Genomic DNA, 15,699 nt, shown 5'->3' on the forward strand with positions numbered 1-15,699 from the left:
TGCTAATATTGAGAACCACCTTACAAAGTATTTAAACTAGGCACTGGGGGAGGGCGACCTAAAGAGATATGCAAGATTGAGGTTACAGCTTCCTGCCACCCCTGCTTTCCAGTGAGTCATCATAGAGGTGTGTGTTACAGTAATCTTACTCAAATTCCTATGATCCCTGCTCAATCATTTGCACTAGATGGGACTGTTCTACGTTATGGTTATTTAATCTCAGGTCTCACTAATTTAAGGCTCTGTTAATTAGTCATTTTATTCAGGATTACAGGATTGATATTTTATCATTAACTGAAACTTGGCTTGGACCTAATGACAATGTCTTACTGATTGCGGCTTCCCCACCTTACTATTCTTTATTTCAGAAAGCTCGCTCTACTGGATGGAGAGGTGGACTTGCTACTACTTTCAGTAGTGAACATAAAATTAATCAGGTTACTGTCCCAGGTTATTCATCTTTTGAACTGTTAACATAAACACTAAATAGTGCACTACCTGATCATATTGTAATTATCTGTCGAAACCCATTATTTTTAGCTGAATTTAGTAACTTGCTATTTTCATTGACAGTCCATTATGATAGGATTCTTCTACTGGGTGATTTTAACCTACGTGTTGATACAGAATCTGACTCCACTTCTGTGGAATTTATGAGGCTCCTGGATTCCTTAGATTATATCCAGCATGTAAAAGGTCCCACACACAATCGTGGCCATACTCTAGACCCGGTAATCTCTTGTGGTTTAGTTGTTAAAAATGTATTAACTACAGATCTCACCATTTCTGACCATCTTGTTATTATTTGTGAGGTCAGCATACCAGAAAATCCATGGAACGTACACTTACATCTCGAGATATTAATTCCTTAACCGCTGGTAAATTTTCTGATATACTGAGTTTATTATGAATCCCAGAGGGCTTATCTGTGATGAGATGGTGAATACCTACAGCACCTCATTGACTGGTATCTTAGATGTTGTAGCGCCAGTCAAAACTCGGAGGGTGTTTTTTTTAAAAAAAAAAGCTCCCCGTGGTTTAATAATGCTACTCGCAAATTTAAATATGAAGGTCGGAAATTAGAACGGAGATGACGGTAACGAAACTGCATGTTCACTACACTACATGGAAGGACCACCTAGCTAAATGTAGGAAGGCTCTGGCATTGGCCAGATCAACTTATTACTCTAACTTAATTGAAACTAATAAAAATAATCCTAGATTTATTTTTGCTACAAATGAGAAATGAATTAATCCTTCTCCAAATAGTTCCACCCTTGATACTGGTTTTATTACTAGCTGTAATAAAACCACTTTAAAAATAAAATACTGCACATTAGAAATCAGATTGCACAAACATATTCTATTAGGGAGGCTTGTTGCACAGCATTACCTATTAGTGCCTCTAATGCTACGTTTACACCTGCACACCCGAGCCGAGCCGGTGCCGAGTCGAGCCAGCCTGGTGTGGCTCCGCTCGTTCGGCTCGCATTTACACGGGAGAGAGGCGAACCGAGCGAATGACGTCATGAATAATGAACGTGCTGAGTAGCAAGTTGCGAAAGACGGCGAACGACAGTGAGAATGGTAATGGTTGGTTGCTGTGGCGGGTCAGGATGTTTTCGTTGTTTTTCTTTGTGTTTTACCTGCTGAATAACACGGTTGAAATGCATCGAAGGATTGAATATAAAAAGAAAAGAAGAATGCTTCTGGAAGAGAGTCGCAGTCTGAGTCTTTTGAAGATGAATATGGCCATCAGACTTAAGGCAAAAAAGGTACGGTTTCTTTTCTTTTTTTTTATTAAACACAGTCGGTTGTATTATCAGCTTTGTTGGAAACTAGCGTCATTTCTTTGTTATTACCTGATGTCCGCGTTTGACTAAAAAAACTCACATCAAACCTTTTAAAAGATTAGCATAACAACAAGAAATACATACCACTGTTTATAAATGTAAAAAGAAGCACCAAAAAAAAGTTACAGAAGGAACAATTTATGACATAAACATTAATAGTTGTGCTACACTCCTGTCAATTAAGCACAGAAAACAATCATAGTCATAGGTAAACATAACACACAGGGGTTAATAACATTATATTTTGTATTTATATTGTGAGATTTAGAACATAATAACATAAGAAAGTTTCCAAACGAGAGGAGGCCATTCAGCCCATCTTGTTTGTTTGGTTTTTAGTAGCTTATTGATCCCAGAATCTCATCAAGCAGCTTCTTGAAGGATCCCAGGGTGTCGTCTTCAACAACATTACTGGGGAGTTGGTTCCAGACCCTCACAATTCTCTGTGTAAAAAAGTGTCTCCTATTTTCTGTTCTGAATGCCTCTTTTTCTAATCTCCATTTATGACCCCTGGTCCTTTTTTCTTTTTTCAAGTCAAAGAAGTCCCCCGGGTTGACATTGTCTATACCTTTTAGGATTTTGAATGTTTGAATCAGATCGCTGCGTAGTCTTCTTTGTTCAAGACTGAATAGATTCAATTCTTTTAGCCTGTCTGCATACGACATGCCTTTTAAACCCGGGATAATTCTGGTTGCTCTTCTTTGCACTCTTTCTAGAGCAGCAATATCCTTTTTGTAACGAGGTGACCAGAACTGAACACAATATTCTAGGTGAGGTCTTACTAATGCATTGTAGAGTTTTAACATTACTTCCCTTGATTAAAATTTCTATGTGTATATTGGAATATTTGTGTAGGTAGGGGTTATGCTTAAAATCAATTACTTATTAGTAGTGCAAATATCACTCAATTTTTTGTGTTTTCAGAATTTAATAAACCAATAAACCAATTTATTATTATTTCTCCTTGAGAATCCTGCAGTATCGGGTGCAGAAGGCGTCGCTCAGTATGGACACACATTCGATCAACAGATTGGTGGGAAAGAATTGTTGGGAACTTCACAGACGCCCAGTGGCTTAACAACTTCAGAATGTCACAAGAAACTTTTGAATACTTATGCCAAAGACTGACACGCACACTCCAAAGATCAGATACAAAATTCCGCTTGTGCGTCCCTGTGCATAAAAGAGTAGCTATTTTGTGGAAGCTTGCAACTAATTCAGACTACAGAAGTGTGGGGCACCTATCTGGGGTCAGCAAAGCAACTGTATGCAGCTGTGTGCAAGAGTTTTGCATGGCAGTAACCAAAATACTCCTACAAGAACACATGGCAGTTCCCAGTGCAGAGCAATTTGCAGAAATGTCTGACTACTTTGATCGAAGATGGGGAGTGCCTCAATGTGTTGGTGCAATTGACGGTTCACATATCCCTATTATTGCTCCACAATACTACCATTGCGACTATTTTAACAGGAAAGGGTGGCATTCCATCATTTTACAAGCAGTGGTAGATGGCAAGGGACACTTTTGGGACTTGAATGTAGGTTTCCCAGGCAGTGTTCATGCAAGAGTACTAAAAAATTCTACTCTTTGGACATTAACATCCAGCAACCGCCTGTTCCCCAACATCACAAGGAACATATCTGGATGTGATGTGGGCTACTATATTCTTGGCGATCCTGCATACCCTCTCCAGAGGTGGCTGATGAAACCTTTCTCAGACACCGACAGGCTAAGTGGGCAGCAGAGGCAGTATAATTACAGGGTAGGCAGAGCAAGATCTGTTGTTGAGAATGCATTTGGGAGGTTGAAGGGCAGATGGCGGTGTCTCCTGAAAAGAAACGACTGTGACGTTAACTTAGGAAAGAGAATGGTTTTGACATGTTGCGTGCTTCACAACATTTGTGAAAAACATGGGGAATACTACAGTGACGATTGGGCAGCCACACTGGAATTAGCACAACCTGTACATGTGTTACCAGAGAGAGGGGTGAATGAAGGGGCTGCTGTACGTGAAGCTCTTGTTGAGTATTTTAGTGCTGACATGTGAAATACTGATCTGTATTTTGTTACCTTTTCTGTTTAATGTTGCAAGAAAGAATAAACATTCACAAATTGGTTTAACAGAAATATCTTTATTTGTTGTGTTTACATCAAATATAATTTATATAAACCATTTCTACTGTATACTTAAAAACTATACATTAATAATGTATTAACACAAAACATGCAGGATTTAACTTTATATAACATTTAGAGAATATTAACATTCAAACATAAATATGTTAATATTCTGTAAATGTCATATAAAGTTCAATTCTGCATATGTTTTGTGTTTATACATTATTAATGGATACAGTTTAAGTTCATCCTGTTAACTGTTCATTATTAATCTACAGGAATATCTTTGGCATTTCTTGTTAGCAAAGCCTCTCCAGTTCTTCCCAATACAGATATTAGCTGTGTGTTCAATGTTGTGGATGCTTCCCTTTGCCGTTCCCTTTGCTCCCAGTCCAACGCCATTTGCCTCTCTCGAAAGTCACGTTCAGCCTGCATTTGCACTTGCATGAAGTCCATGTACTTTGTATCAGACTCTCTCATGGCCTGAACCAGTTCAAGTACTGGAGCCGGTGCATCAACCCTTTTACGTTTTTTCCCTGAAAGAAATGAAAACACAAACGAAACAAATTAGTACTGTTGGTTTACCTGCCACAGACTGTGAAATAGTTTATTTTCTAAAGTTGCTTAAAATTAAACATGAAATAATCCCCTATAAAAATGTACCATGGTACTTGTACCACTGGATTTTGGAACAGGGTATGATGGCATCAGTGTGAAAGTACAATGGTATTGTATAATATATGTAGGCCTATATATACGATCTATACCATCAATGTACAATGACCTATTATAGAACTATAATGCAGTACAAACATAATAATACAATAGTATATAACTACACTATACCATGGTACTAGAAATAGTAGTACAAAGTAACATTGTTCAAAGAGAAAAAAAGACCGCTACATCCAGATAGTTACTCCACTTGACGTGGAGATAAAAAAAAAAATGTAATAAAAAATGAAAGAGGTATTGATTTTACTTTTAAGTGATTTGTTTTTAGTGGAGAGTACTTTATCCTAGAAAGAAATCAAGGCAACACAACGAAATGTAGAAAGGATGTTTTTAAAACAATTAGGCTTACCAGTTGTTGTCCTGTGTAGTGTCCCAGCGGAGGAGGGTGTTTCAGTCCAGTTGTTGTCCTGTGTAGTGTCCCAGCGGAGGAGGGCGTTTCAGTCCAGTTGTTGTCCTGTGTAGCGTCCCAGCGGAGGAGGGCGTTTCAGTCCAGTTGTTGTCCTGTGTAGTGTCCGAGTGGAGGAGGGCGTTTCAGTCCAGTTGTCCTGTGTAGTGTCCCAGCGGAGGAGGGTGTTTCAGTCCAGTTGTCCTGTGTAGTGTCCCAGCGGAGGAGGGCGTTTCAGTCCAGTTGTTGTCCTGTGTAGTGTCCCAGCGGAGGAGGGCGTTTCAGTCCAGTTGTTGTCCTGTGTAGCGTCCCAGCGGAGGAGGGCGTTTCAGTCCAGTTGTTGTCCTGTGTAGCGTCCCAGCGGAGGAGGGCATTTCAGTCCAGTTGTTGTCCTGTGTAGCGTCCCAGCGGAGGAGGGCATTTCAGTCCAGTTGTTGTCCTGTGTAGTGTCCCAGCGGAGGAGGGCGTTTCAGTCCAGTTGTTGTCCTGTGTAGCGTCCCAGCGGAGGAGGGCGTTTCAGTCCAGTTGTCCTGTGTAGTGTCCCAGCGGAGGAGGGCGTTTCAGTCCAGTTGTTGTCCTGTGTAGTGTCCCAGCGGAGGAGGGCGTTTCAGTCCAGTTGTCCTGTGTAGCGTCCCAGCGGAGGAGGGCGTTTCAGTCCAGTTGTTGTCCTGTGTAGCGTCCCAGCGGAGGAGGGCGTTTCAGTCCAGTTGTTGTCCTGTGTAGTGTCCCAGCGGAGGAGGGCGTTTCAGTCCAGTTGGAGCTGCTGTCGAGTTCATCTTCTTGTACTACGTCTTCTATAAAAAAAAAAAAAAAATGCATAAAAGTTGAACTAGTATATCAAAATACATACAACTCTGCTTTCTGATTGTATTACTTGCAATCGCTAAGGTTTTGTATCTCCTAAACTTTACTGTTACGTAAATTGCATCTACAACAAAATAGCACTATTACAATAACTATTACAATAACATAACATGTAAACAGTAGTGATTTTTATACTCTAATAACATTGTTTTATTACTTTTTTGGGAAATGTGTTCTGAATACTATTAAATATATAAAGTACCTTTTTCAGCTGGTGGATCCACCATTGCTTCCATTATCTCCGTGGCAGAATTGACAGCGCCAGCGCGAAGTGCTGCAGGTCGATGTCCTAATACAGAGTCCACAATGTCGTAATATTTGCCTTTTTTATGATCAGCTCCACTTTTGCTGTTATGCTCTTTTATTTTTTTATACTCTTGTTTTAGTTTCTTAATTTTCTCCTGACACTGCTTAAGACTCCGGTTATATCCCAATTCCTTCAGGTCTGCCGCAAGTTTGGCATATATTTTTTCGTTACGTACGCTAGACGCAAGTTCTCCCTGGACACTTCTATCACACCAGAGAGTTACCAGTGCCTGTACTTCATCGGCATCCCAGGCTTGCATTTTCCGTCCTTCAAAATCATTGCAGTCCATCTTGTAATGGTTTTTCTTCGCTTCTTCTTCGAACGCTGGTCGATGATGAAAACAAACGGAATGACACATTTCGTAATCCCCGCCCACAGCCTGTTCGGCCCGAGCCAGATTCAGATATGTTGCAGGGCTGGAGTTTCACGGCTTGGTTCCGGCTCGGCTCGGTTATTTGCTAGTGTAAAGACATCCGTACCGTGAGGGCGTGGAGCCTCAAGGTACGGGTGTGCTAGTGTGAACGGGGCATAAGGCTACTATGGAGGTCTTTCCTTTGATTACCCTTCAAGAGCTGACAGCTCTGATTCAGCACATGAGAACTACAGCATGTTCTCTTGACCCCATTCCTACAAAATTATTAAAAAACACTCTTGGAGTTATTATTACCCACATTTTAAAAATTATAAATAGTTCTCTTTCTTCTGGTACTCTTTCCTCAGCACTTAAGGTAGCTACAGTAAATCCAATGCTCAAGAAACACAACTTGGATCCTAAACTCATTAATAACTACAGGCCCATCTCCAAACTTCCATTCTTAGACAAGGTTTTAGAGAGGGTTGTTGCATTTCAAGTACAAAGTTTGTTAACTTGTAATGGTGTATCAGAGAAATTTCAGTCCGGTTTTCGTGCTGCACATAGTACAGAGACAGCCCTCGTCAAAGTTGTAAATGACCTACTGATGAGCTCTGACTCGGGCTTTGCATCAGGTCTAATTCTTCTTAATCTAAGTGCTGCTTTTGACACCGTAGACCACTCCATCTTATTAATTCAGCTCAAATACTTAGTGGGGCTGTCTGGCCTTGTCTTATCCTGGTTTCAATCTTACCTGTCTGATAGGTATCAATTTGTCTCTATCGGCGAGGAAAAATCAGCATTGATTGCGGTGTTCCACAGGGTTCTATTCTGGGTCCATTGCTATTTTCATTATATATGTTACCACTGGGTGACATTGTTAGGAAACATGCTGTGAACTTCCACTGCTATGCGGATGACACCCAGCTGTATTTGTCTTTAAAACCTGCTGATACTTCTGTCAGGGTGTTATTTGCTGCTTGCCTTGCTGATATCAAGTGCTGGATGTCTCAAAACTTCCTCATGTTGAATTCAGATAAAACAGAGGTTGTGTTTGTAGGCTCCCATAAACAACTAAAACATGTAGGATCACATGAGTTTGACCCTAGCAGTCTTTATCAAATCCTAAAACTGAAATAAAACATGTAGGATTGCATGAGTTTGACCCTCGCAGTCTTTATCAAATCCTAAAACTGAAATAAAACATGTAGGATTGCATGAGTTTGACCCTCGCAGTCTTTATCAAATCCTAAAACTGAAATAAAACATGTAGGATTGCATGAGTTTAACCCTCGCAGTCTTTATCAAATCCTAAAACTGAAATAAAACATGTAGGATTGTATGAGTTTAACCCTCGCAGTCTTTATCAAATCCTAAAACTGAAATAAAAACTCTGGGGGTTCTCTTTGATCCTGATTTATCATTTGAGTCTCATATTAAGGAAGTTTCTAAAGTATGTAACAAACACACCTTCAGCAAAAAAGTCAACTTCAATGAAAAAGTTACCTCCCTGAACTAAGTGCTGAAAACATTTAATACAGGGGGAAAGGCGGGTCAACAGAGCAAAAGGATGAGGGATCTTTAACTTACAAATACAAAACAAAAAGAATAAAAAAGGAAAGATAATCTATCATTTAAAGCAGACAATACATTTACTGGTTCTTCATAGGCGAACAAACACACACACAGCGTGTACAGACAGACAATGAGCACTTCAGCATTGATCAAAACTAACAGGTACATTGAGCGATAGTCAAAGTCCCAAACAGAGCAAAAATGCAGAGAAGACAAAAACACTGCATCAAAACAAAGAAGCAAATAAAATTAAAAAAAATAAAAATCCAGTAAAAAAAAAAAAAAATGGAAACAATCTCACCACTCCTGGGTACCCGCTTGCTTGAAGAGTTCCTTGATCCAGCAATGAATGAGAGAGTCCAGCCAGTCCAAACGAAATCAAAAAATCCTTTATCAGCTATGACAATTTAACCAAACTACCAAACATTTAGCATTCATTTGAACTACCTCAAGGTTGATACGAACATGCTAAGCAACAGCTTCGGGCTAGTAACAAACGTCCGGACTTCTAGAAAATAGAACGAGAAAAAATAAGTTTTTGGATTGCCAATCAGGTCTCTCTGTATCTGTTCCATTCATAACATAACAAACGCTTCCAAAGACCACAGACAGTACAGATGCACCGCTTCGGCAAGAAGGGCCTGTGGAGAAGACCTAGGAAAAAAATATCAGAACTCCCCCTCCTGGAGCAACTTACCAACCTTTTATAGGAAACCAAAAACAAAATCTCCCAATAGAAAAGAAGCACCAATAATCACTTGAACTTGCAGAAAAGGACGAAATAAATAGAAAAAACAGAACTGGTTTTAGTGCTGCCCAATTAGAACACCACATGGTACGCTTATTGTACCATATAGAAATATATTTTTAACTGAATTTATGCGGCAGGTGCCACAGTGTTCTCATTAAACAGAGATCGAATGCAATACATTTCACAAACATTGTTTAATTTAATGGACGCTGTATTTATACTCTTTTCTCTAAGATGTATGTTTCATTCATATAGCGTCTTAAATAGCAAATTCAAGTCTGCGGCCAATTATAAATATAGCGTATAACTGTAAACCAATTAAATGAGTGCTTAGATAAGAATTCCTGTGCAGTATTTTAATGGAAAAGCCATATAGAGTTGAAACGTGACTAGTGTATTTGACATCTTAATATTGTGCAGGTGTCCTGATCTAAACCTAATGGAAATGGCCTGATATGAAGAGTGCATAAGGATCAGGTGCAAGAGGGTCAACAAGGACCAATGAGCTGAAGCAATCAAGCAGTCCTGGCAGACCCGATATAAGAAAGAGCTGTCAGACCCCAGCGAGAGCTGAACTCACGACCCCTGCTTTACAAGAGCAGTAATCTAACCCCTGAGCTACGGAGCCTGGGACCCATGAGGTGCTCCATAGCCAGGGAGTTCACACGGCTGGGCGTGGTCAAGGGGCGTGGTCTCCAGTGACGTGGTCTCTGCACTATCTGTGCTTCATACAGAGTTTTATTCCATTTGATTTTCTCTGTTTAAACAATGCATTAGCGTTCCATTACCATTGCCATTATTAATAACAATGTTATGACTTGCACTATATTGTCTATTGTAACAGCAAGCTTATATTTTTGTAAAAGTTGTTTAGAAGGATTGAGGGCAGTGAAATTAACACTGAGCTTAAACGCGTCTTGTTTCTCTAACTCACAAGCCTTTTGAATGGTATTTAACTACAACCCAGGGAATTATGTACAGAACAAATCAAAAGTATGCAAAATGATGCAGTATCTCTGTACAAGTATCATTGTGCAGTTGTATTGGGTTCTTCTCTCATACTGGATATCAAAATACTAATAGAAAACAATGAATTTGTTTCTTAACACAAAGTCTTTCTAAATTCCAAGATTGATATAAAGGAACGCCAGCTCTTTCAGTTTGTCTCCCGAAAGAGAACGCCTCCGATCGGACAGGACAAGATTACACAGAGAGTTGTGGCGCTCAGCATCAGCTGTAGGTATTTGTTACTGCACTGATGTATCTGAAAGTGAATGTTTTAAAATTAGGAAGATGGTCAGCTGTCGATGTGAATCTCTCGGGCGGTACAGTGCTCTGGATCACATTGGTGTCTTTTGCTGATGTATTTGCAACGTGGGACCTTGTCGTGGCACTTTCTTTCTGGCAACATCGACCAATGTTCCCTTGATCCTCAGTGTGATCCAACATGTTTCCCTGTCCTTCTCTGTTAACGGCGATATTATTTAATATTACACGCCTATGCGTGATGTGTAAGCATTAAATTAAACGTAATACAAGAAATAGTAATTTGAAACATGTTTGTTTATTATTATTTATTTTTAAAAAAAAAGTAATTTCTTAACCTGCCTCGATGACTAAACTCAAATGAGAAGCAGCCGAGTCAACAATAACAGGTGCATACAAGTGAAAGTCCCAGTAAAACAATACAATAACTCTGGGGAGCTCACTTATAAATACATATTTATATCAAAACCCATGAAAGGTCAGTTTCGAGGGTGATTGATCTGACATTGACTGACCCTATATGTATATAACTTAACATCCGCTGCTATTCTCGTGCGGAACGTAACGTCATTAAAAAGGTGATTGATAAAGGTGTAAAGAAAATGCAAATAGTTTGTATTTATGAACTTACAGTATTTAAACACTCGCTCAGCTTCGTATTTATAGTGAAGAGTTCTGATACGCTACACTCTGTATGTTTTTGTTCGTGACGCCATTTTCTATGCATTATGGGAGCTTTACAGGAGGGGCGGGTCTCGAGGTTCCCTTGACGACAGATCCCAGAGTGACAGCAGCTTCAGTGACTGCGTGACGGAAACTGCTTTTATACTATAATAATCGATCGAAATCGTGCAGTTTATTAATCGTTCAAAGTCGGTTTTGGTGTTTAATGTAATAATCGGAAATAAACCATATTTTCGATTAATCGCTCAGCACTAATTAATAGTTTAAATAAATAGCAAGAAAATGTGTAATATGTTCATGCAGTGTTATTAATGTCCAAGAATAAACTGGATTGGTAACTGCATTGGAAACAATAAAAGGATCATTTCTGCCATCTACTGGTCACTTTGATCTAAATTCCACAATGTTAAAAATAAAAAGCCAAAATTGTTTTGTATCCTCCTTCTTAATATGTTTGAAATCATATATTTGTTGTCTTTACTAGTTTTATTCTGCTGGTATCATTTAAAACACTGAGGGAGACCTCAATTACAAACTCCGTGGAACTCTCACACTGTGTTTTTTAATATTACTACGTGAAAGAAACACGTTTTTATAGTAACCTCATAATTTTTTATTTTGATGCAGGATATCTGGTACTACACGAAGTTAAAATAAATACAAGCCTTGCTTTCAGACAGTGCTGCACTTCCTTGATCACCTGGGGGGTGAAATTGTCTCCTCCCCTTGAACGACTTCTTCCACAGCAACCTAAACTGTATTCCTGTAATCTCATAGTGCTGTACACATCTGTGAAAGTGAACCGAAGCAAATAATATATTCATTATAAAAAGACCCCTGTTCTCCTTGACCGAAAACTAACACATTGTGACACATTTTCAGATTTGGAGCGGCTGCTAACGGCTCTCACCTGAAGAGAAGAAAGGACACGTTCAGTGCAGCTCACCCATCAGAGAAAAGCGCTAACGACTCCCTAAACAGAACAGAGAGCGGCTAACACCGGACAGCTGACACCCGGGGAGGGGTTGGGGGCGTGGTCTCGTGCCTGGGACTGCGAGAGAGGGGGTTAAATCTGCAGAGCAGACTAGGCTAGTCTCACAGATTACCTGTCGGTGTTAGTTTGAGTCAGAGCGAATGATTAGAGTCGTGCTGCACATCCCACTGACAATACCTGAAGTAAATGTCTCTTTCTTTATACTTTCCTTATTTTCTAATTGTAACTGATTGTGTCAGAACAGTCAATGTGTTACTTGGCAGGATTGTAATTGTGTGCAATGTTTTGTTTGTTATTATGATACGTTACAGTAAATATGAAACAGATTTCGCTAGATCTTCGTGGCATATAACGTTTGTCAATTAGCTGTTTTAATTCTGACTCTGGCTCACTTAACAGAATAATTCTACCGATTTCAAAGTTAGCAGTGCTCCAAGTAAGCTTTTTATATCTGGTCGCCTATTGCACTTACTGTAATTCTAAATAACTACATGCAAACGTTTGTATTGTTATTGCAGGCTTTTAAGTTTCCTGCTAATAAAAACATTGAGCGTGTTCATAAATTGGTTTGTGCACGCGCATTAATAGTCGTTTAAAGCATGCTGCGTAAAATATGCGCTAGTCTTAGTTTTTAAAAATAATTTATCAAAATCCAGCCGCAGAGACAAACAGTAACGATTCTGAAAGGTAACAGAATCAACCGCGGTAAAAGTTAGCTTGACGTTTGATATTCGTTTGATATTCGACTCCCGATACCCCGACATGAATGAAAATGCCTGTATCTCGCCAACCACAGCAGCTAGAGCGCTCACACCAACTTTAATTTAAAGGAGACCAGGGCCCTGTGCCTCGTAGCTGGTTTAACTAATTCAGGCTAATCAGACGTTAGCCGGATTCAATTAACCCGATAATTGAAGTCAGGCTATCTCCGTTCCTCGACGGCGAATACAGGCTAAAAGTGTCTCGATAACTCGATTCCGATTTAAAAAATCCCGATAATTGCGCGTGCTCGTGCTCCCTCAAAAGGGAGAATCGCAGAGCACTGAAACAATGATCTTCACGAAAGATGACGTCGAAAGAGAGAGCAACTTGTTTAGACTGAGCAAGAGCTTCTCATGGAAATTTTTGAGGAATAGAAAAGCATTTTCACAACTAAATGCAGCAGTGCTGCTGCTCCAAGTCCAGAGAGGAAGCATGGGGAAAAAAATGGCAGATAAGCTAAATGTGTAATATTTTTTTTTAAATGCATTTTTTTATTACACAGGCTATGTATTTACCCCAGTATAATTATTTCACACACGTCCAGTTTAAATCTGCATGCTTGTAGTAATGGAATGTAACATGCATGAGAATGGTTAGCTCTCTATTGTTTTGTCATAATTTGCCCTTGTTCTTTTTTTAATATATAATACTGTAGTAATATGTTGTACTAATTAAATCGCCAACTGAGTATAGGAATGCGCCACTAGCAAAAAAGCACAGCCCTGTGCATATAGCCTGTGTTACTGTCAACGCACGGCTGCGCCGGGTGGTATGGGCAATGTACAGCTCAAGTAGATTAGGTAAATGATACCTTGCTGACTGAATCTATAGCGCTCAAAAACATCTGAATGATGCAAAGGATCTTGGCGATCTCTCTGTACTCTTTCCCTACGAAAAGCTAATCTCATTAAAATTGCTCCTTGATCTATGGGATCTCTAAGGAAGGGCTCTGTCATTTAGAGGGGTGTGTCAAGTGCTTTCATTGGGTAGAAGTACAAGTTTTTATACACAGATACGGCTAACTTTAAGTTAGCCTGCACTGGAGCAGGTTTAAGATTAAGGATGTGTTGCTATGGTAACTTAGTCGGCTAGATTTTAAGCTTGCTTCGAGGAACCGAACAAGCCAGACTTATGTCAAGTTATCCTGAGAGTTATCCGGGTAACTCGGTTAGCCAGCTACGAGGAACAGGGCCCAGTTGTGAATTGTTCCACAGCCTCTGTTTTACACGTGAAGCCTAAGAATAATTTGTGAAAAGCAATGACATACCGCATATATGCACCCCGGTCCTGGCATCAATGAAAATGGATTTATCTCGCCAACCACAGCAGCTAGCGTTTTCAAACCAACTTTAATTTAAAAAAGACCAGTTGTGAATTGTTTCACAGCCTCTGTTTGTGTGAATCCTAAGAATAATTTGTGAAAAACAATAACATACCGCATATATGTCCTGGCATCAATGAAAAGGATTTATCTCCTCAACCACAGCAGCTAGCGCATTCACAACAACTTTAATTTAAAGGAGGCCAAATGTGAATAGTTTCACAGTCTGTGTTTTACCTGTGAAGCCTAAGAATAATTTGTGAATACAATAACATATCGCCTATACACACCACCATCCCAGCATCAATTAAAAGTGCTTGATATCCCCAACCACAGCAGCTAGCATTTTCAAAACAACTTTAATTTAAAGAAGACCTATTGTGAATTGTATTCACAGCTTCTGTTTTACATGTGAATAATATGTGAAAAACAAAACATATTTCATATGCGCACATACTTAGCCTGATATGCGTAAAATGGCTTGATATCCCCAACAATTTGTTGTTCACAAATTATTATTAGGCTTCACATGTAAAACAGAGACTGTGAAACAATTCACAATTGGTATTATTTAAATTTTTTAAAGTTGGTTTGAGCACTCTAGCTTCTGTGGTTGGGAAGATCCATCCATTTTCATTAATGTCGGGTTAGGGTGAGTCGAATATCAAACGTCAAGTTAACTTTACCGCGGTACAGAATCAAGCTTTTACCACTTTTATTCTTTGCAGCGTTCCATCCGCCATAAATGACAAATAATTAATTAGTCTTGAGGAGTTGTGTTTTGAGGATGTTTTGCATTTGTGCAGCAATGGTGCCGACCATTTCAGCACATTGTCGTTTGCATGGGTGGCATTGACATTCTCTTTGTGTAACTCCAGCACTGGCGACACTTTGAAAGGGAGCTCTTTTGCAATACAATAAGCGAGCAGTGTTCATTTTTATTCACATCCCCTCTTCCTGTGCTTTGCTGTGGGTTGATTCAGTTTGATGGAAACACACAGAGATGCTCTGTTCTGTAGGGTGTGTTTGCTTATCTAAAATACAGTGCCGTGAAAAAGTATTTGCCTCCGTCTGATTTGTGCATATTTTTGACACAATGTTATCGGATCTTCAACCAAAACCTAATATTAGATAAAAGGGACCCTGAGTGAAGAAATAACACAAATTTGATACATATTTAATTTATTAAAGAAAGTTATGCAACACCCAATGCCCCCGTGTGAAAAAGTAATCGCCCCCTTAGACTCAATAACTGGTTACGCCACCTTTAGCAGCAATAACTGCAATCAAACGCTTCCTGTAGTTACTGATTAGTCTCTCACAGCGCCGTGGAGGAATTTTGGCCCACTCCTTCATGCAGAACTGCTTCAACTCCGTGACATTTGTGGGTTTTTGAGCATGAACTGCTCTTTTCAGGTCCTGCCACCACATAGGTCTGGACTTTGACTAGGCCATTCCAAAACTTTACATTTCTTGTTCTTCAACCATTCTGATGTAGACTTGCTTGTGTGTTTCGGATCATTGTCTTGCTGCATGACCCAGCTGCGCTTCAGCTTCAGCTCACGGACAGATGGCCTGACACTCTCCTGTAGAATTCTCTGATACAGAGCAGAATTCATGGTTCCTTCAATGATGGCAAGGTGTCCAGGTCCTGATGCAGCAAAGCACCCCCAAATCATGACACTACCACCACCATGCTTGACCATTGGTATGAGGTTTTTACTGTGGAAT

General features: G+C 39.7%; 1 long non-coding RNA gene across 1 annotated transcript; it reads right to left on the bottom strand.

The window, feature by feature from the left end:
* Nucleotides 1-4,107: 4,107 nt before the first annotated feature.
* LOC131709255 (uncharacterized) lies at nucleotides 4,108-8,357 on the bottom strand. The gene is made up of 3 exons (XR_009311435.1): nucleotides 6,159-8,357; nucleotides 5,057-5,886; nucleotides 4,108-4,508 (listed from the first exon to the last, which is right to left on the bottom strand). It is a non-coding gene; the product is annotated as an uncharacterized LOC131709255 (long non-coding RNA).
* Nucleotides 8,358-15,699: the final 7,342 nt, after the last annotated feature.

This window comes from Acipenser ruthenus, chromosome 42 (genome assembly GCF_902713425.1).
Source record: "Acipenser ruthenus chromosome 42, fAciRut3.2 maternal haplotype, whole genome shotgun sequence".
Taxonomy (NCBI): Eukaryota; Metazoa; Chordata; class Actinopteri; order Acipenseriformes; family Acipenseridae; genus Acipenser; species Acipenser ruthenus.